We start from the raw sequence: 23832 nt of genomic DNA, 5'->3' as shown, positions 1-23832 counted from the left end.
ATCCTCCAAATAACTCTCCAGGGTTCCAACCCTTCCAGGTTTGGACTGGGACATGGGCGATGTTTCTCATTCGATCTGTGATATCCTCTATGACTTTTCTTTAATCATCTCACTTTTGGCAGCAGTTGCTTAGGTTAAACTTTCCAAAAACTTCTCCCTCAGAAGCAAGCAGGTAATCTAAAGCCAAGTGATTTTGATAGCATTGCACACTTTTGTTTGCTGCTTGGCTAGTAAGTTAAGAGCTCTGACAGTTTCATTGGTTATAATTTCTACAACTGTCTGCAGTCTGATTACATGATTTAGCATGTAAATGGGAGTGCAGTAGCCTCAGGACTCTGCCCAGGTGGCAGGGCCATAATACTGGATTATATGTTCAGGAGACCATTCATCATCTTTGCCAATTTGTAGGGCACATCATTTTCTTTGAGTCTTGCTGTCCCCATACACTTGGACTCTCAAATGTTTCCCTCTGGCAAGTGGGAGCAGGAAGAAAGATGGGTGAATAGTTCCCAGCACACATGACCCTCATTAGCCTGAGGGAAGTACTATACAAGCCGTCCTTCCACATATCCAATATAGTTCAGCTGGGGCCTGCAATTCAATCGCTGTGTCGACATTGTCGTCATTTTCAGAGATGAGAGAAGTTAGACAAAGGTGGGGATCTGGCTCAAGGTGCTCTGGGGATGCCCACCATTGGGTTTCCTAAATTGTTGAGTTATAAAATCTTTGGCCTATGCATGTTGAGCTTCCAACAGAGACAGTGAACTTCCTTCTCCACCAGGTAAAGCAGGTTTTTCCAATAATTGAGGTTTTTAGAAGCCAACCCCAGTAGTAGGATTGGGGTATTCCGTTCCAGTATAAGGTTCATGGGGATCTAATTTTCAAGCTTTCCATGGTCATTGATTCCCCCATGTTGATTCCCCCACATATGTAACAAGCAGTGACCTTTAGAGTCTGGATTACGGTCTCTGCTAAGGCTAGAAACAGATTTTTTGTCATGATGGAGACAGGAGGAGGGCCCTTTTGCATTTCTTCATACAAGGAATGAAAGACCTGGTGGATCGTGATCTTATGTGTGACAGTAACTCTCCTAAAATACAGCATGGTTCCTGGGTCTGTGTCCTGTCCATAGATAAGGATACCAATCTGGCAGTCCGTTTTCCATTTTGAATCTCCTCGGTCAAGGATGGTCAAATTAACAGGGTTACATGTTCCAATTGGCAGTTTGACTTAGCCACACCCTTTAAGAGGAGTGCTGTTTTGTCTTTAGTCTGCCAGATGGTCCATGTGACACAGCTCCAATAAGGACAGATGGATTCTGGTGCTTGGGGCCAAGAACCACATATACTAGATCCCTCACACATGTATTTATCATTGAGTCGATACTCAGGTTCCTATGTCAGACCTACACATGGCAAACCATATAGCAGTGTGTCACCTATGGCTATACATATATCAAAGAATATAGATACTGGCCAGTTTGGATTGATAATTTGAGTTTTGCTGATTAGTCAGCCTACATTGGCGGTGCCTGTCTTGAGGTGACTCCAGACCTCTAGCCGTTCCTCCATTGGGGAGTACTGTGAGTTGAAACAAGTGTATTGACTCTCCTATTGGCAGATAGAATAGGAGGTCTTATTGTTTATGCAGGTCCCCAGGATCTTTCCCTGGCATGAGAAGTGGGTATAGTATATAGTAAGGTTCAAGTGATTCCCTGGCCTGACCTGGTTACGTGAATACATGGGTCATATGATGAGGAATCTATGTCTACAGAAGGGGTCCAGATTAGAAGCAGCCAATACCAATGAAGCATCCTATCCACAAAAGGAAGGTGAGTGCTAACAGAAACCTGTCACCACACTCCCTGCTGGCCACGGCAGCCTCTGCAATCCTATGGTGAAAAGTAGAGCAAGAATCACAATAGCAGCGAGAAACAAGGGGTGACAGTGCATCACAGTAAGGAAAGAGATATAGAAAATAAGGACAGTCTATTTGTTCCACCAGACCATCGATTTCTCAAGCTTCTGCCATGCATAGATGAGTCAACTTCCAGAGAGACTAAAGCAGGGCTATAGTCTCCCAGAGCCTCTGGAGTTGTAGATTACTTCTTCTGTATGGTCAGCTTGCATGGCATTGATGGATCAAGGATACACTCCCAGTTTCAACATGCTGGCTTCACTCTGCTGTGAATCCAGGAACCAACTTCAGGTACCTTTACTTCAGTAGGAGTGGACAAAATGACAGTGAATGGGCCCCTCCAGAGGGGTTTTAGGGGATGAACATTCCATTTCTTCATCCATACAGCATTTCCTGGTTTAAAAGGGTGAGCATCTGTAATCAGACTCACAGGTAATCACTCTCTAACCCAGCGGTGTAAGGTGGTTAGGGTAGAGCCAAGGGCCCACATCTGTTGCCTTAGGGTTAGATTGCCTATCTCATTTAGATCCCCCCATATGCCCCTGATAAGGAGGAGAGGGTGCCCATAAAGGATTTAATAAGGGGAGAATCCCATCTCTTACTTCAGCCTCCCACTTGCAGCTTCAGTCTGCCTCCCTGAGGATCCCTTACTTCTCTCTGCCTAATGTTAACCCTTTCAGTACTCATTCCTCCCCCTGGAATAGGGCCCCTAACTGTCCTGCCATTATGGAAGAGGAATGATGACAGTTCTGACTTCTCCAAGCTGATTAGGGACTGTGTGGTAGTACAACAGTTAGAGTCTACCCAAGGGTTGGTGGAGTGGCCCATGGTATGGTTCTACAAGAAGGCTGGCAAGCATGAGGTGGCACAAACACTGGCAAACACAAAAAGAAAAACACAAATTAAAGATTATACTGACAAACAAGATGGCATCTTAAGATAATGTCCCCAGTTTTCAAATAAGTAAAACAATCCAGGAAAGACCCTGACTTTGTCCAATTATGCCCAAATGTCATCTATCAATTCTAATACTCTGTGAGAATTATGGATTATATTGAAACAACACATGTCAGGGAATCTTTCATAACCCAGGTGATGGAGGAGCAGTAAGCAATCAATTGTGGCTCTATTTCCCCCAGAGTCCAGCCCTAACTTTATTTAATTTTTTATTTAAAGCATCTAATGCTTGTGAGGCGTTATTTACACTTTTGTTGGTTATAAGCAGTTTGCTTTATTTCAACGTGTTAAACTTTTTCAAGATCTGGGAGTCCTTACCATTATTAATTTGCAAATTTTTAGGTAAGTTGAACCTGGGTATTATTTTATAAAGCAAAGCTTGTATTATTTCTTGTGCCTTCCCCATTTTTTGTAGGGGAAGGCCTCTACCCAATTAGTAAATGTATCAACCCATACCAACTGATGTTGGAATTCCTTTGACCTTGGCATATGAGTGAAACCTAATTGTCAGTCTTCCCTGGATAGCCTCCAGTTCCTTGATTACCTGGGAGAGCAAGTTTGTGGTTGACAGGATCATATCTGAGACATACTTCACAGGTTGATACTACTTGCTGAGCTTTCCTTGACAAACTTTTCCCAGTAAACATCCTTTGGGCCATTTGATAAGTTTTATCCCTCCCTAAGTGGAAGGCCTGATGTAGTGCTTTAGTGATCTTTTAGTTCTGTAAGCTAGATAATAATAATTGCCCCGCTCTGTTTGTAACCATCCTGAGGACTGGAGTCAGTGTTCATGAGTCAGACTTCAGTTTATTTCCTTGGGAGAGTAGGTGGGATTGAGTCTCCTTTAATAATTGATATAGTGGGCAAGCTATTTTCCTGAGCCATGCTATCTACTGCCTACAATATCCAGTAATTCTCCAAAACTTACACAATTGTTTATCTGTCCTGGAGTTAGTAGCACTATAGTTTCGAATTCAGTTATAGTGCCCCTCCCTAACAAAGGAGTAAGGATTTCCGGTATTATCAAGAAAGAATGAGAAAATATTAGTTTTCCCTAAATGCATCCCAGGGGCTGGGAGAAAAAAATAGTTATAAGTTTTCTGGAGATGCCTCTAATCATCATGTTGCATTTGGATAGTTGGCCTGGAGTGGAAAGGAGGACAGAAAATGTGGCTCCAGTATCAAGAAGAAAATGAACCAGCCTTTTAATTACCTGAGTTTTCCAGTTACCCAATGTTCCGGGGTTCCAATAGACAGTTGGTTCCAGGGAACCACCCTGAAGAGCCCCAGGCCCCATCAGTCCCTTTTAAGGATGCTGGTTATCTGAGCCCTCAAAGATGGAGGTCTCTGAGGGCATTCAGACTTCTAGTGACTGTCTCCACATAAGGGGCATGGCTTGTGGGACTTTGACTTCTGTTGTCCCTTCTGATGGCAGTCTTGTTTCCAGTGCCCTCACTGGCCACATAAGTGGCATTTGGTGCCAGGACCTCAAGAAGTCTGGTCGGACGTAGTGTGTAAGGCCACGACTAAAGCCTCAGATTTTTCTTAAGCCTTTTTTCCTGTTTTATTGTTGTTGTTGTTGTGTTGTTTTGTTTGTTTTGTTTTGTTTTTTAATTTTGATTTTGGTTGTGATATACCCAATTGGCAGCTTGTAAGAGCTCCTCCAGGGTCCCTTCCACCCCGCGGTCAATTTTTCCATTTCCTCTGAATATTTAGGGCTGATTGAGTAACAAATTTGTCCTTTAAAATCATCTCAGCCTTAGGGGTGTGAGGGAACATAGCCATATATTTAATGAGAGCCTCCCTTGACCTCTCCAGGAAGGCCATTGGGTTCTCATTCTGTGTTTGTAAAATGGTGGCTAATTTAGCATAATTTAAGGACTTAACCTTAGACCTCCTTAATTTCTCTAAAGCACAAGCTTGGAAGTGGTGGCAATACCATTTCTTAACAGCATGGTCATAGTCCCAACTAGGATCTTGGGATGGAACTGCCTGGGCCCTAGTAGGATACTGTAAGTTCCCTAAAGGACCTCCAGCCCCAGGATAATTAATGAGTTTTTTTTTTTCCTTCTTTCAGTTTGTGGATCAAAATCATCCCAGTTTTTCAGAGTGCATCCCAAAGGAGTATTGGCCTTGGTTGAGAATTGCCTATCTGTAGGAAAAAGGAGGAAGTGGCATCCCCTTCCTTTATTTTCCATAGCTGGCCTGGAGAAACCTCATCTCCTCACCTCGATGGTTGGTCAGGAGAAGCCTCATCTCATGGCCCTGTGTTTAGGCTGGCTATTCGACTGGCAGCCAAAAGTTTTGCCAGTCTTGTGAGGTTCTGGGAGAAGTCACTCTTATCCAGGCTTGACCTTACCTCTGAGAGCTGACCTTGTTTTTCTTTATTTCCCTATCCCTTTGTTTTCACTGTAAGACTTTGGGGGTATCAACTGTGACCAAGCAAGACTTCCCTGGTTATAGAATGATGTACTAATTTTATTTTTGCCCAAAAGTAATATTCTTTAAAAATATATTTTAAAAGGCTGGTGAAAAATACTTTTTGTAAGGATAAAATTGGCCATCAAGGGGGCTAAAAGGGCCAAAGTCGAGGTCTGTTCCCTTGCCTTTTCAGCAGTGCCCACATAAATATGTTCCAGCAATATGGATATCCATTTTAGAGCATGTAGGTTGTTATAAATTGGCATACACTGGGCTAAGTGTAGCAAAATGGCTCCTATGTATTCCAGTAAAAGCCCTTTATTTATCATAGTCATCTATCCTTTATATGGCATAGGCATCCATTCTTTTACTAAATAGAAACAACACAAATGTGGAGTATTAGGAAGCTGGCAGCGAGGACATCATCACTGTCTCCCCAACCATTGGATCAAAGGAAGGGTAATTTCAACCAAGGCTTGAATAAAACAACTCAAAGGGCATGCTGTCCTGCTGTTCTGCTCTTTTGGTTAAAATTATATATTTTTTCTATCTTTTTGGGCAGAGGGGGATAAAAAAACTTTGTTTGCCTCTTTTTTTTTAATCGAAAGCTTACCAACAATCCAAGAACTTTGCCTTTTTAACAGAGAGTAAAGCAGAATTTTAATCTTGTACCAGTGTGCTTTTAAAATCCATTTATTTTAGAAGGACAGATATCATATGTTTTCACTCATATGTGGATCTTGAGAAACTTAACAGAAGACCATGGGGGAAGGAAAGGGGGGGAAATAGTTACAAACAGAGAGGGAGGGAGGCAAATCATAAGACTCTTAAATACAGAGAACAAACTGAGGGTGGATGGAAGGGGTGGGGGAGAGGGGAAAATGGGTGATGGGCATTGAGGAGGGCACTTGTTGGGATGAGCACTGGGTGTTGTACGTAAGCGATGAACCATAGGAATCTACTGCAAAAACCAAGAGCACATTGGACACACTGTACATTAGCCAATTTGACAATAAATTATATATTATAATAATATATATAATATAATATAATATATTATAAAATAAAATAAAATGAAATCCATTTATTTTAATCTTGGTCCATCCTGACCACATATAAAATTTCTTTCCAAAGATTTCCCTTCATACACCTTCTACAACTTATCTTTGCTTTCAGATTTTGACCAAAGCCCTTTTCTCCAAACAACCAGTCTCATTTAGGACAAAATTACTTTCTTTTACCTTCAACAAAAATGTATGCCCTTTCCTTATATCTTTCTTACATATCTTCTACTTTTCTACATACAGAATTACTTTCCTTATTTTTGCCATTCTTAATTACATTTAGAAATTTAACTCTTAGAAATCTTAGTCTCCAGTGAAAACTAAGTAATTCTAGACAATCTCCCAAGAAATGTAGCAGTATTCTCACCCAGAGAGACGAGACACTGAGGCTTTTCTATCCAGAAAGCACTTTCTTCATCGTGCTGACAAGGCCTCAGTGAGTTTGTACCCAAAAACTAAGCCCCGAGCTCAGTGGGGTGTAGCCTTTTATATAACTTCTACTTCATTGTCTTCCATATATGGTGACATATAGTCTGATAGGACACAGTCCAGGTTACAGAGTCATGTCAGAGCTATGCATACATGTATAGGATTTGATTAGGTCATGTTGTCTACCTTTGTTCTGAGGATGTCTCAAACCACATTCCTTAGGGAGGGGTTCTACCACAACACTGCTAAAAAGTGGTGCATTTGGGGATCCAACTCAGCCAGCCTGACTTCAGAACATTGTCTTTTTTTTTTTTTTAAGTTTATTTGAGAGGAAGAGAGAACCACTCAGGCATCCTGAAAATAGCAAGGCTTCAGGTATTTTAGGAGTCCTCTTTAGCATTTCAAAGGCCTTCTAGAGGCCTCTCTTTTGCCTTTACCTCTCCCAATTCAATAGTGTATCACCACTCTTCACAACCCTAAGGCATCTCTTTCTGTCCACGGGTCCTGTCCCCTTGCCTTAATAAAATCATCTTTTTGCATCAAAGATGTCTTTAAGAGTTCTTTCTTGGCTGTCAACTCTGGACCCCACCACTCCAAAACCTCATAAGCATCAATTATGTCCTTTGAAACTTAAATAAAAAAGGCTCACACTTCATAAACATAAGAATTCTGTCAGAGGACTTTCATGAGTTTTCTTATCTTTTTACTTCACCAAAGACATAAACACAGTTATTACAAGTAGTTCAGTTTAAAAAGCCTTATTATGTTAAGAATTCTAAAAGTGCACAATTGTATTTGGGTGATTATATCTATCTATCTATCTATCTATCTATATATATATCTATATATATATCATATATGTATATCAGTGCAGCGCTAAATGCAGGGCTCAATCTCATGGCCCTGGGATCATGACCTGAACTGAAATCAAGAGTCAGATACTTAACCCACAGAGCCACCCTTGGTGCCTCAAATTACATATTAATTTACATCAAATATTATAAATGATAGTAACCAAAGATTATACAGTCATAGAATATAGGCACTTAATGAAATTCTAAAGATTATTGATCTAATGTCCCCAGTTGGCATCTAAGGAAATCAGAGTCCATAAAGCCACACAACTTGTTTGATATTACAGAGTCCCTTAGTTGAGGAAAAGTTAAAACTAAACCCCAAGTTGTCTGGTTTGGACAACTCTCTCTTCATTCATATATAATAATCTTTGATCTGAGAGTCCATGCTGTTCAGAATATTTGAGAAGAGACAGAATGATATTTGTAAATAAACCATGAGGTAATCTGCTTGAAGGGCTCTTATCTATATTGATTTCTATATTTACCTTCTACGAAATGTATCCCCGTTGAATTATGAGAAGTTTGGCAGAAGAAGTAGAATATTGGAAGAATTACCATAAAGGCAAGCCTGATAAGAAAATTAGAAATTCTGACAGTCATGTTTTGGAATATTGGGTAAATCCGTTAACTTCAGTTTTACTGTAGACTAAAACTCTATTTACATATTGCTACATGGGAAGAGAAATGAGATTTCATCCCTGAATTCATGTAAAAAGGCAGGAGCACTCTCTTATTGCCTATTTCTAAGTGGTGAGTGAGGTTGCTTCTTGTATGCTTGTTTGTCCTAGTACCTTGAAGGATATTGTCATCAGATAAGAAGCTTATATACATCTTATGGCAATTTACTGAGTATGCCATCCATATTAAATCTTGTTTTAGGAAAAGTAACAGTGTCTCCACATTGTTAATGATGGTTTTCAAAATAAGTTTAGACGTTAATTATTAAAGTTATACCAACTTCTCTAGTACTGGGGGTGGTTAGTGAAAAGTATATGATTTTTGAAATTTTATAAGGTTTAGCTTTACATTAAAGTAAAAAGAAAAAAAAAGGAGGAAGGCAATTTGTTTAAAGTTCGTATGTTCGCCCCAATTATATTCTTATTGTTGGATGTAACCTTAATTTTTGTTCTTTCATAAATCACAGATAGCTAGTGATATTGTTTGAAAAGGGGTCCATTATACAGTACAAACATATAATTTATTTGCAATTAAAATTTTTTTTCTGTAACAGAAAAAATGAATAGTGCCTATTATGGATTGAATTGTGTCCACCAAAAAACATATGTTGAAGTTCCAACCCCCAGTACCTCAGAATATAATTTTATTTGGAAACAAGATTATAGTAACAAGATTTGGAACCAAGATATGTTATTAGCCAAAAATGAAGTCATACTGAAGTAAAATGGGCCCTTCATCCAATGTGGCTGGTGTCCTTATAAGAAGAGGAGAAGAAAGACAGAGACAGAGATGGAGATACCTGAGGGGAAACACAAAATGACAAAAGAAGAAGAGACTGAAGTGCTATCATTGCGAGAGAGAGCACGTGCACATTCACGTGAGACAGGGGCGGGGCAATGGGAGGAGGAGAGAGAGACTCCCAAGCAGGCATCATGCTGTCAGTGCAGAGCCTAATGCAGGTCTCAATCCCACAAACTGTGAGATCATGACTTGAGCTGAAATCAAGAGTCAGATGCTTAACTGACTGAGCCACACTAGAGCCCCCCCCTCCGAGTATGTTTTAAAACACACATTAACTATATCACTATAATTATATCACTACCATAAATGAGTCCATCTGGTATTAATACTGATAGAAATAGGGCCAAAATTACATTACATTTCCTTGAAAAGATATAAAAAGGAAAAGAAAGGCTGCATGGTAGCATATACTTTATCTAAAACTCTATTTTTGCACAAAATTCTGTCAACAGGAGTGGCAAATTCTCTTATACTGAAAACATCCACAGGCTAGAGGGTAGAACCTTAGTGTTTTGGTTTTGGTTTTATTTCGTTTAATTTTTCTTTGTTTTGTTTTGTCTGAACTCCACCATTAGCAAATACTGTGTTTTTAAGTAAGTCAAATTTATCTTTACTCACTTTCCTCTTTTGTCTAATTAGCGTAGTGACATTTGTCCTCCCTATCTGACAGGGTATCTTAGAGTAATGTTTTCTCACATTTACTGAAATCTACAATGTGGCAATCAATTTGCTAGACCAGTAGACCAGGTACAAAGATGAAGGAGTTTGACACCCACCATTAAAGACAATGAAAATTACAGGTAAATGTGCCTTGCAGAGTTAAAATACTTAAATAAATTTGAAGTGGTTTCAATCATCATATCTTTTATTAGCTTCAAATTAATATTCTGATAAAATTAATAACATCAATAAAAACTGTAGTACAATATATAAAACTTGCAAGATAAGTATAATTGAACAACAGTTTCATACAGAAAGATTTCCCAGAAATCTGGGAAGCTCTGAATTAAATATAAACAATAAATGCAAGATAAAAAATGAACACACTTTTTCTAAAAGAACATGTAGTGAGGGCCCCTGGGTAGTTCAGTCATTTAAGCATCTGACTTCAGTTCAGGTCATGATCTTATTTGGTCATGAGATGGAGCCCCTCATCAGGCTTTGCACTGGGCATGGGGCCTGCTTAAGATTCTCTCTCCCCCCTCTCTTTTTATCTTTCTCTCTCTCTCTCAAAAAAAATCTTTTTTTAAAAATTTACTTTTTAGGGGCACCTGGGTGGCTCAGTCGGTTAAGCGTCCGACTTTGGCCCAGGTCACAATCTCACAGTTTGTGACTTCAAGCCTTGTGTCAGGCTCTGTGCTGGCAGCTTGGAGCCTGGAGCCTGCTTCGGATTCTGTGTCTCCCTCTCTCTCTGCCCCTCCCCAGCTCATGCTCGCACTCTGTCTCTGTCAAAAATAAATAAACTTAAAAAAATTTTTTTAAATGTACTTTTTAGGGGTGCCTGGGTGGCTCAGTTGGTTGAGCGTCTGACTTTGACTCAGGCCATGATCTCACGGTTCATGGGTTTGAGCCCCACAATGGTCTCTGTGCTGGCAGCTCAGAGCCTGGAGCCTGCTTCAGATTCTGTCTTCTACTCTCTCTGCCTCTCCCCCCAACTCACGCTCTCTCTCTCTCTCTCTCTCTCTCTCAAAAATAAACACACATTAAAAAAAATGTACTTTTAAAACTATTTCCCCAAAATTGCATTTTATCTTGGGTGATTAAAAATGAACTCTGTAGAACACACATTGGGATATTCCAGTGAATAGAAAAAGCTTTGCTTAGTAAGCTATATTCAAAACACTGGAAGAAAGTGTGCAAAGAAAAGTCATTTGAGCATATCGTTCTTGAAGCCTCAATGTTACATAACTGAGGTTTTAGGAATATATTTAACCTGAATTTTTGAAGCTTCCACCATTTGATTACAGCTAATATAGGTGATATTTGCCCAAATCAAATTTGACTTGATTCTTCTGGCCCACAATACTGCTACATATTTATTTCTAAGATGCAATCTATGCTAAATTTGAGGAAACACACAAAAAAGTTTATTTTTAGGAGCTAGTCACATTTTTAGGATCTAGTATTTCCAAACGTAATGTCAGTTTTAACATATTAGAACCCAAAATGCATCATAGCAAAATGGATATTTAACTGCACACTCCTTTAGAAAAAGTCATTCATTGACCTTACCTTATTGTATGATAATTTATCACACTTTCATAAAAAATAAGTTCAGCCAAAATTTTGAATTACTAAACTGTAGGCATCGACCATGTTTCATACTAATGTTTTCCAATCCCATTCCCAGGGGTTCAGAACATGATTGAGATTGGGGAAAAAGAATTCTAGCAGTGTTTTGGGAATTGGAGCAGACAAGAAAATAGCTCACTTGGTGCTACAGGCTGTTCCAGAATGTTTTTATTGCTTCATTGAATGGGGATGGAGGGAGGCTTTAAGGGAGCAATATGGTTGGGGATGCAGCTAGGATACATTTCTTGGAGATGCAGTCCCCGATCACTTCATAGGAGAATAAGGCTTTTGCGAATTTTTTAACAAGGACATAGATAGAGTACTAATAACTTGGGGGCTCAGAGACTCTCTTACCCACCTGTTGACAGTGCCACTTATTTCTTCCCAGGGTCAGAGAATAGACCCTGAGAACAGTCACAAAAGGCTATCTGTTTTCTAGTTCAATAGCAAGAATAAATAGTTGGATGCTAATATCATCTCTTACGCACAGAGCTAAACATGAAAAGCAAGAAAAAATATTCTGTATAATTGGCAGGCAAAAATGGGGACATATAGTACCCTTGATTGCATGGCAAGATAAAAAGGGCTTTCTTGAGAAAAGTGTCATATGTCTGATTATAGTTTATTTTCCCACATTGGTAATGGCAGAGCCCTAGATTACACAGTTATGAGCTAGAAAAGTATGGCATCCTATTCATTCATTTGTTAATTCAATCAACAACATGTCCTTGAATGCCTAATGTCTCCTTCGATTATATTTACTGATAATACAATAAATAAAAAGTCATAGTTTCTCATTGTAACTCTTTTACTGTGAAATTTGTCAAAGAGATATAAAGACTTAAAAAAAGTAGAAACAATACATTTCCACATAACTGCTGTGACCACTTTAGGTACAAGAGGCTCTGGGAATACATGGGAGGAATAAGTCCTATTCAGTCTTGGACATTATTCATCTTTCTTTTGCTTAAACAATTTGTGATTAAGACTAATTTCAAATCTAGATGATTCAAATTATTGTTTTTAAAAGTGTTAATATTCACTGTGGTAGCTAGTGTTATGCTGTAGATAATTAGTGTTAGAACACAAAAATGGAAAGTTTTGACCTTAACAACACAGTTGTGAAACAACGAAGTCTGATGTCCCACTTAGAAGTAGTAAGAATTCCTCACCCATATGAATATTTAATGACACAAGAACCTCAACTAACACCAGAGAAAGACAGATTAAAAGAATGACACACAGGCACATCTTTCAACTGCTTAAAACCAAAAATAGAGAGTAAGTCTTGAAAACAACCAGAGCAAAAAGAGACAATGTACAAACTTCTCATCAGAAACTGTATAGGCCAGAATACCATGATAAGACATCTTTAGAGTGTGGAAAGAGGAACAAAAGCCATCCAGAATTCTACACCCAATAAAAGTATTCTTTAAAAAAGTGATTTTTAAATGAAGATTATCAGATAAGTGAGAGAATTAGTAACCAGCAAAACTTCACGACAAGAAGTTCTTTAAAAAATGACATAAAATGAAATATCAGACCTAAGAAAGAAAAGAAAGTCACGAGGAATGATATATCATTAAATTAAATTAAACTTTTTTCTAAACGTTTCTTTATTCATAAACTTGATGCAAGTCTGTAAAATTATACTGTACCTTGCCAAATAAATATTCAATGAAAAAGAAAATCCAAAAAACAAAGCACGCCAAATGTGCCACTGTCAATCTGTTAGCTATAAGGATATTAAAGAATTCAATAATGTATTCAAGCTGTAGCCTTAGGTTTAAAAACTTTAATGATTTAGAGAATTCTGCCTCGTCATTTGTTATCTGAGAAACTGGCAATCAGAACCTCATACAAATGTAACAAGTGAATAAGAATACCAGAAAATCTTTACTTCCTCTTAACCAAAATGGAATAAAAATAAATTAAACACCCGATAAAGAAGTGCCAAGTCTCTCAGATGTGGTTTACAAAGTTAAAAACTGAATATTAAATGCATAAGCAACACTTGCGAATTTTGTAACCGGTTTGTACAGAAAAAATGTACCTCCGGATTTCTTTTTAAAAGAATCTATTAATGAGTAGAATTTAAAAGAATCTATTAATGAATAGAATTTACTTTTAAATCAAATTGCTTTTCTGCATGTAATTTCCTTTAAAGATAATTAAATTTTAAATAAAAATGACAGCATTAAAAATGAAATTTATCACATATATTCAAATGAATTGCATGATTATAATAGCAAAAAGAGTGTGAGGGTAATAGAAGTATAGTTTGCAAGTGTTACAAATGTGAAGATTTTATATGAAGTGAGAAATGAAATGTGTAGTTTCCTAAGTGAAGTGTGATGTGGGAATAAATGGTACACTATTAATTCTAAGTAGATTCTAATAAGTTAACAATGCATGATGAAATACCTAAGTGATCAAGAAAAAGTATCGATATAAGGATGGATGGATGGATGGATGGATAGATAGATAGGATAAAGATAAAAAGGCCAATATAGGAACTGCTATGGAATATTGAAGAAAAAAAATAACTAAAAAGATGTCAAGAAAGTAACAACTGAGAAATAAAAGTAGAGCAGTTAAATGGAAAACCGAATGTAATATGTAATTTTAAGTATATTGCAAATGGACTAAATTCTCCAATTAAAGGGCAAAGAGTATCAGACTAGATGTAGAAGTAAGTCCTTACTATAAACTTTCTATGATACAAGAGGTACAGATGAATATATACCAGACACTTGACTGCACTGGTAAAACAGATTTTATTTGATCTGCTGCAGTATGGGAGAGAGACGTTGGTATAGAACTGAGCTAAAGTCTGAATACAGTGAGGACAGCTGGGGATTTATAGCCAATGTGCAGAGTGAGGGATCAGTGGAAGGAAAATTGCTAAGAAGACATAAAGGGTAAAGAGATTCTTGATGAATTGGATTATTGTTAACAACAAGGCAAAGACACAGACATCAATCTTGGGGGTGATGAACTTGATCAAATATCAAGGGTGGGAGGATTCTTGGTAAACTGATTTTGCAAGATTCTTTGCTAAAACTGGGTTGGACAAGTCAAGAGCAGGTCAGCCACTGATGCTGAGGCGTAATCAAGAAGAGGGCTCAGAGAATCCTAAGTTTGGTCGAGGAAAAAGTCTTTGTCATTTGTACTTTAAAATGTAAAAGCAGGGGTGCCTGGGTGGCTCAGTTGGTTAAGTGGCTGACTTTAGCTCAGGTCATGATCTCACTATTTGTGGGTTCTAGCCCCACATCAGGCTCTGTGCTGACAGTTTGGAGCCTGGAGCCTGCTTTGGATTCTGTGTCTCCCTCTTTCTCTCTGCCCTTCCCCTGCCCGTGTTCTCTCTCTCTCTCTCTCTCTCTCTCTCTCTCTCTCTCTCAAAAATAAATAAAAATTAAAATATAATAAAATAAATTAAAATGAAATGTAAAAGCAAAAATAGGATGAAGTGAAAGATATGAAAAGATACATAAAATATAAACAAACACACATGGAAGTTTATGTGAAGTATAGGACAGTAATAAGAAGTAGACTTTGAGAGGGGTGCCTGGGTGGCTCAGTTGGTTAAGCTGTTGACTCTTGATATCAGCTCAGAACATTATCTCACGTTTTGTGAGATCAAGTCCCATATCAGGTTCTGTGCTGACAGTTGAGAGCCTGTTTGGGATTTTCTCTGTCCCCCTCTCTCTGCTCCTCCCCTGATCATGCATGTGCTTGCTCTCTCTCTCTCTCTCTCTCAAAATAAATAAATAAACTTAAAAAAAGTTGACTTTGAGAAACTGAAACCAATATGTTACAATGATAAATGCATCAATCATCAGGAAGACATAATTTGTGAAAAGCTTCAAAATACTGAAAAAAAACATACAAAATAAAGGGAAAAAGGAAAAATTGACAATCAAAGTGAAAGAGTTTAACATTCATTTCAGAGTAGTAAAATAAGTAAAAAAAAACTGAGTAAGGCTGTAGAACACCTGATCAAAACTAACAACAAAATTTATTTACATGTTTTTACAGACACTACTTATCATAATGAGAGGTACAAAAATTAAGGAAATAGAAAAGTTATAAACAGTTCATAAGCCAAAGTTTTTTTTTCTGAAAAAAAAAAAAACAAAAACAAAACAATGAAGTTCATGCATTCCAACAAAGAAAAATGAGAAAAAATTATACTACCAATATCAAGGATGGAGTAGAAATGACCACTATAGATGTTATGCAAATTAAGGAATTGTGATGAAAGATTTAATAATATATGTTCAACAATTTAGTTGACATGGACACATTTGTTTAAAAAACAAATTTAACACGCATACTTCAAGAACACATTTAAAAATGAAAGTCATGTAGGGGTGCCTGGCTGGCTCAGTTGGAAGAGCATGTGACTCTTGGTCTCCAGATCCTCAGTTTGAGCGCCACATTGGGTGTAGAGATTGCTTAAGTAAATAAATAAATAAACTTAAAAGAATTGGGGGTGGTGCTTGGGTGGCTCAGTTGGTTAAGCATCAGACTCAGTGATTTCGGTTCAGGTCATGAGTTCGAGCCCTGCATTGGCTAGCAGATTTTGCTTGGGAGTCTCTCTTGCTCCTTCTCTCTCTGTCCCTCCCCAGTGCATGTGCACATTCTCTCTCTCTCTCTCTCAAAATAAATAAATAAACGTAAAAAAATAAATAGTCATATGTCTATTAAAGAACTAGGATCTTTATTTAAAGGGGGAAAAAAAGTACAATCTCTTATTTTCATTCATGAGTGCCGAAATAAAATTTAGGAAACATTTCAGTCAAACTCTTTCATAAAACAGAGGAGGGAACACACTTCAGCTCACTGTGAAGTCAGCATAATCCTGATAGTAAAGCCTGATACATTACAAAAATAAAATAGAGACCTAAAGAATATACCAAAAGAATATAGCTGCAAAAATCTTCAACAAAATTTTATCAAATAAAATACAGCAATATATAAAACTGATAATATTATGACCCAGTGAGTTTTACCCCAGGAATAAAAAGGGTTAAACATTTGACAATTAATCAATGTAAGTCAGCATTTTAACAAAATAAGAGATAAAAGTACATATGATCATTTTAATGGATGAAACAAAATTCAACACACTCATTATAAAATTAAACCTAAATTCTTCAATATCCATGATAAAATCACTAAGAAAATTAGAACGGAAGATAGCTTCCTCAAATTGTAAAGAACTTCTACTAAAATATCAGATAGCATCATATTAAGGGTAAGATATTGAATATTTTTATACCATATTCATGAACTGGGAAATTCAATAGTGTTAAGATGTAAATTCTCCACAAATTGGCTTATAGATGCTATACAACCATAACAGGATTATTTTTGGAGAAACTGATAAGCTGGTAGCAAAATTCAGATGAAATTTCAATAGATTTGGAATAGCTAAAAAGAACTTGAAAAATAAGTTGAAGGATTTACCCAACCCAATTTCACAACTATAAAACTACAAACATTTAGTGATACAGTGGTGAAAGGAGATACGGATCAATAAAACAGAATAGTACACCTTCAAATAGAGTCACATGTCTATGACCAATTGATTTTCCAAAAAGATGCTAAGGAAATTCAGAGGAGAAAGGGTACTCTTTTCAAAAAGAATATTCTTCAACAAATGGATAAAATAATTGAATTTTTATAATAATAAAATATGGGGCGCCTGGGTGACTCAGTCAGTTGAGCTTCTGACTTCGGCTCAGGTCATGATCTCGCAGCTCATGAGTTCAAGCCCCATGTCCAGCTCTGTGCTGACAGCTGGGAGCCTGGGGCCTGCTTTGGATTCTGTGTCTCCCTCTCTCTCTGCCCCTAACCCACTCGCATTCTATTTCCGTCTCTTTCAAAAATAAATAAACATTAAAAATATTACAATAATAATAAAATAACCTCAGTCTCAGCTTCACACTATACTCAAAAATTAACTCTAAATTGGTCATAGACGTAAACATAAAAGTGACATCTGAAATACTTCCAGAAGAAAACATAAGAAAAATATCTTTGCAAAATTGGAACAGGAAAATTATTCTCACCACATAAAACACCATTAAAAAAATGATGAATTAGACTTTGTAAAAATTAAAAAGAATTCTCTTTTCAAATGACACCAATAAAAGAATATAAAAGCCAGCTATAGATGAGAGAATATTCAGATTGAAAATATCAGACAAAGGACATGTGTCTAGAATATATAATGGATTCCTACAGATCACTAATAAAAAGTGGATGGTTCAGTCAGTTAAGTGTCTTGACTCTTGATTTCGGCTTCAAGTCATGATACCATGGCTCATGATTTCAAACCCTGTGTCAGACTCCATGCTGACAGTCCTAGAGATCTACTGTATAGCATAGAGCCTACATACTTAAAACTTTGTTAAGAAGGTGGATCTTATGTTGTAATCCTATCACAAAAAAATAATAAACATGATTAAAGAGGATGAGAGAAAACTTTCAGAGATGATGAAATATGTTTATGGCATAGACTGTGGTGATAGTTTCAAAGACTTATACATATCTCCAAACTCATCAGATTTGTATACATTAAATATACACAGCTTTCTGAATATCAATCATAACTTAATAAAGTGCTTAAAAATATATTCAAAACCATTATAGAGCAGGAAAATGAAATTAAAGCTCAATGCAATTTTCATTTCACACATGCAAAAGCTGCCAAAATAAAAATTGTTGGCAAGGACGTGGAGAAATTTGGTCCACTTATAATGCTGATCAGCGTGCAAAATTTGTACACCTACTTTGAAAACCAGTTTGGAAGTTTATTATAAAGTTAGGCAGTTACTACATAAGCAGTCATTTTACTGCCACACATGTACCTATCAGACTTATAAACGTAGTCCACAAAAAGTCTTATACCTAATTATTTGTAACATCACTCACAATATTCTAAGTGTAATCAACTCAAATTCCATCAACAGGTGAATAATGAACAAGTTGTGGTAAGTTAACACAAAGGACTACAGCTCAGTGATAAGAAGGAATACTCAACTCATAAATATAACAACATGAATGAATCTCATATACAGTTTGCTGACAGAAAGGAGACAGATACCACAGAGTATTGTATGGTTCCATTTATATAAATATTTAAAACTGGCAAAATGAATATATAGTGAAAGAAATTAGATTAATAGTTACCAAGGCAGACTGTTGGGTAAGATTAAGTGCAGACAGGTATGAGGAAATGAGGTGGTCATACTAGAGTATACATTTGTCAAACTTTCCACCAAAAGTTGTATGATTTATCATATGCATATTTACTTCAGTAAAATTCATTGTAAGACAAAGAGAAAAATCATATAAACTATTTATTTTCTCTTTATGTAAGAAATAAAAGTGGAAATTTGACTTGAATGGAGAATTGTAAGTACATTTTATAACTTTATTATTTATCTTAATTCAAATTATTGTGACACTGTAGTCATACATGTTAAATTTCCCTTGTCATTCCCTAGTCATTAGGTTCCTCTTTTTTAATGAAATGTTAATGCCTAAACACAATGTTAATGCTTGTACATTTTTTTGAAGGGCAATAATCTAAATTACTGTTCTCCACTTTCCTCAAACAAGCACTCAAAACCTTTGAGCATCTTTTCCCAGTCTGTACAAAGCCCAGTTGCTACACTGTCTCTCTTACCACTGGTCCTAGAAATAAGAAGCCACAAATCAATCTAGAGCTAGCCAGAAAACATCAGTACAAATCAGGAGGGAAGGGATCTGGACATCATTTCTTATGACAAAACATTTTTTTTTAAGGGAGGTACTTTGGGTCAAATAGCTAGCTTGAAGTGTTTGAGGCACTGACATGAAAATGTAGCTATAGAGGGCAAAATACCTGGCAAGATCCTAGTCAAGACAGGGAAGACCTTTCTAACAAAGATGTTAAAAATGTATACAGTTGCCACTTAATGCCTTTTGCATCACCAAAAATGTCCAACACTTAGGACGTGCATTAAACAAATGCCATCTAACCTAATAGAAAGGCAATGGACTTCAGATTCAAATAGTATTAAATTAGATACTGACTCAACAACTACTACCTAGGTCGTACTGTAGAAGTTACTTCTTTGGGCTTCATTCTCTTATATATAACATTTGATAATATTATCTTGGGTTGTTAGGAAGATTATGTATAATACATGTGAATCATTTGGCCCTTGTTATTATACTTTGTAACAATGTATAGATGGAGATTGCACTAAATTAGTTCAAAGTTCCTCTCCCATTCTAGATCATGATTTCAGATTTGGTGAGAGACCAGAAAAATACATAATATCACTAAAATGTAATTGTTTTTCTACATTACAATAATTTGTTTATTTTTGTATTAAACAGAAGTTTGTACAGAACCAGGATGAATAGGGTGTGTGTGTGTGTGTGTGTGTGTGTGTGTGTGTACAGAGAAAGAGAGAGACAGAGAGACAGATAGACAGATGGAAAGATAGAACAAAGAAAGAAGGAAGACAACCGATGAGTAAACTATGGACAGAGGAAGTCCCAGGAGGGGTAAGAGCTCTGAGTGAATGCAACGACCATGTTAGTGTCAGCTAAGCATGAGGGGACAAGACAATCAGACATAACAATGAAAACCATCATTGGGAGAAATAGCTGCCGAAGGTTCCACTGATTAAAACTTTTGTCTTCTTGAAAACGCAGAAGACAGCAGTCAACAGCTTTTCCACTGAGCTTAATTTATTATAGAATTTGATGAAGATGTTCCTTGTCTTTGAATCATAAGGCTTTTAGGTCTGTGATTACCTTTACAGGTCAGCTCTGTCTTATTTTTAAAATGTTTAAAAAAATGTTCCAAAGTTCAAATGGAAGAATGAATATATATTTAAGCATAAAATTAGATAAAAGCAGATTAACTTTATTCATCAAATGCAGGTATCCTTGTGTCTTCCCATGGCCAGCCCAGCATTGTGCTAGTTGTGATATGCAAATATACACTTTCTAACCTGGTGGAGTTCACAGGATAGGCATAATGATAGATACATACATGATTGTATAGCAAATAATACTTTGAACTATTAATCATTAAACTTTTCTTTCTCACTTTTCATCTATTTGACTCTTTTCCAATCATTCATAATTATCCATTATTCTTTGAGGAAAATTAACATTTGAGAGGAAGCCCTAAGAAGAACAATATTATTTTTTGTTTGTTTTATTTTAGAGTGAGAGAACATGCAAGATGGGTACAAGGATAGAGGGAGAGACAGAGAGAGAGAGAGAAATAGAGTGAGAGAGAGGAATAGAGTGAGAGAGAGATATAGAGAGAGGGAGAGGGAGAGAGAATCTCAAGCAGGTTCCATGCCCAGTGCAGAACCTTACACGGGGCTCAATTCCACAACTCCGAGATCATGACCTGAGCTGAAATCAAGAGTCAGATGCTCAACCAACTGAGCCACCTAGGCTCAACCAAAACAATATTTGGTTTCAATTTGTTTGTATTTTATTTGAGTGTTGGTTCTTCAGTACAATAAAGGAATGCTTAAGTGAATCAGGGCTTATGATAAAGAATGCAAAGAGAAAAGCAAATATAATACTGCTCTAGACTCCCTGGAAACAGACATGCAACATCTGGGCATCTGGATATATCTTAAGTGGAGACAAACTGGGGGAGGCTGGGGATGAGGACTCCTGAGAAAGTGGGGATGACCAAGTACAGTCTGATGCCCAAGTCAAGACATTTTGTAGAAATTGAGCTATCCTGGCACCATTCAAATGAGCATTGGGCTTATATATGAGTCAAGTCAACTCTTATTCTATAGAATGAGCAAAGGCAATTGCAAAAGCAATGCCAGTATAATCAAAGTCCTTGTTCAGTCAATCTTTCCAACTAAATTTCCAGAAAACTAGTAAAACTACTACAGAATTCTGACATTCAGAGAGCCAATAGAGAATAAGAACATATGTATAATTTGATATATGTACTTGGGTGAGGTTGGACAGTTATTAAAACGAATCTAGTTGTAATTGTAATTATATAAAATATTTATGTCCTCAAATAGGTTTATGGACCAAGGACCTTGAGAGCAGGACTAAAAAGAGGCAACTAAAAATCTAGAGAAATAAAAACTCTTTATTAAAGAAGCTGAGACATCATAGGATCTTAAAAAAGAAAAAAAAAAGTATTTTTTTGGAAGAGAGTCAGCAATGGATGTATAAAGGGTTAGAACTTTCCAAAAGAACCACGCGGAAGAGTGAAATTCATGTCCAGAGAAGAGTAAGTCTCAAGGCTGAATTTGTTTGTGGGTTATGGATCCATTTATGGCACTTCTGTCCTGCCATCCCAAATTGTTTAATGCTATAGAATGTTTTGTCAAAGCAGAATAGCTGAATAAATTGAGTATGGGTAAGGACAGAGAGGACTGGGAAATGTTATGAAAAAAGTCTTTTTAGTTTTTCTTACCACACTGAAGACCAGTGAAGAGAATCATCACGGAATGAGATGTAAACTTACATTATTTTTCTTTAAGACAGATTTTTTTATCCATATTTAAGACAGAAAAATTGATAAGATTCAAATGAGATTGACAAGTACATCAAAAGCTTTAGTTCAGTAGCACATGAATCAATCATACACTGACACCAATCCTTCAAAGCAAACCCTGTAAAAAAACATTTCTGGCAGAACATTTCTGGTATTATTAGCATGAAGATTTAGAACCAGACACAATTTAGAACCAATCACAAAAGTGAGGAAAGGTAAGATTTTTAACCTTAGACTGAAACACTGATAGGTTGATAATCATAAAGAAGTAGATATGCATTTAGGTCACATTATATGCCTGCTACTATTCTTTTTTTTAATTTTTTTTAATTTTTACATTTATTTATTTTTGACAGACAGAGACAGAGCATGAACAGGGGAGGGTCAGAGAGAGAGAGAGAGAGAGAGAGAGAGAGAGAGAGAAACAAGAATCTGAAGCAGGCTCTAGGCTTTGAGTTGTCAGCACAGAACCTGATGCGGGGCTCGAACCCACAAACCGTGAGATCATGACCTGAGCCAAAGCCGGAAGCTCAACCAACTGAGCCACCCAGGCTCCCCAGTGCCAGCTACTATTCTAACTGCTTTCATATTCAAATGCATTTAAATATCTAAAGGAACCCATGAGGTAAATAGGTAAATATCATTACCTTCTCACAAATGATGACACTTGAGTTCCAGAAAAATTAAAATCTTGCCTAATAAAACAAACAAAAAACTAAAGAAAAGTTGAGTAAGGAAAGTTGTTCGATGCCACATAGTTAACAAGTGCTTAATTTGATATTTGTTGTTAGATTCTTGTTAGATTTTGTGTTCTTATCCAAAATACTATATTGTTTCTCTAAATTGAATTTATAATTTAAATTCTTCTCAAAGGGTGTGATAAATGCCTCAACATTTTTATTTATTTATATATTCTTGAAAAATATTTGTGGAAGAGTTAAGATGGCATAGTAGTAAGGGGACCCTGGGCTTATCTTATCCCTCTCCCACACCTAGATCAACGTCAAACCATTTTGAACACCTAGGAAATAGATCTGAGGATTAACAGAGAAATCTGTATAATTTGAAGGAGAGAATGTGGCAGGTACATGGTGCAGAGAGGTGGCTTGGAGAAGAGAAGAGCCACGGTGCCAAAAAGGAGAGGGAGTCATTTTCTCAGAGAGGAGAAAGACAGAAGGAGAGAGCAACAAATCAGGTTTGTGCAAGAAAGCACTACCCCTGAAAGCAGCTGGAGAGACAGAATGAAGACATACACAGGGGACTCCACAAGAAAACTGTCCCCCAAAACCATTGACAAGGAAAAAAAGAGAGGGTTTTAATATAGCCAGGTTTTTTTTTTTTTTTTGGTTTTGTTTTGTTTTTTTGTTTTTTTGTTTTTTATAAATAGTGGAGCACAGAGTCAGAAATTTCAGAGTCAGCACCTGGCAGTGCTCTGGTGAGAAAGCAGGCAAAGCCCCCAGGAGTGGGCAGTGCAGACTGAGGATCCTGTGGGTTGCACAGGGAGAAGCAGTTCCCCTGCTTGGAGTGCAAAGGACCTGGCAGGCACCATCAAGCTGCCATGTTTACTCATATAAGAACAAAGACACCTCCTGAGGATAGCAAACCCTGGTGCTGGCTGCATGTTGCAATTTACCACAAACTCTGAGCCTGTGCTACACAGTGTTTCCAGGGACAAGCTGGCCCTGGCCATAGCACAGCGAGAACCTCCCCCAGATCACTAAGGGTCTGAACCACAGGGGTCTCTGAGGTGTGGGGTTTTGAAACAGCTGTGCCTGAGAGGCACTCTGGAGAGAGGCACCACTTGGCAGATGGACAGCTCAGACACAGACAGGGGGAGGGTGGGGAGCTGACAGAAACA

The 23832-nt window shown here is 37.2% G+C and overlaps 1 long non-coding RNA gene across 2 annotated transcripts in view; it reads right to left on the bottom strand.

The window, feature by feature from the left end:
- Positions 1-23832, bottom strand: part of LOC132693336 (uncharacterized) — a 73915-nt gene that overhangs the window by 37903 nt on the left and 12180 nt on the right. The window lies entirely within an intron of this gene.

This window comes from Panthera onca, chromosome B1 (genome assembly GCF_046562875.1).
Source record: "Panthera onca isolate mPanOnc1 chromosome B1, mPanOnc1 haplotype 2, whole genome shotgun sequence".
NCBI lineage: Eukaryota > Metazoa > Chordata > Mammalia > Carnivora > Felidae > Panthera > Panthera onca.
The sequence above is the reverse complement of the archived record's forward strand: the minus strand, read 5'-3'. Positions and strand labels throughout refer to the sequence as shown.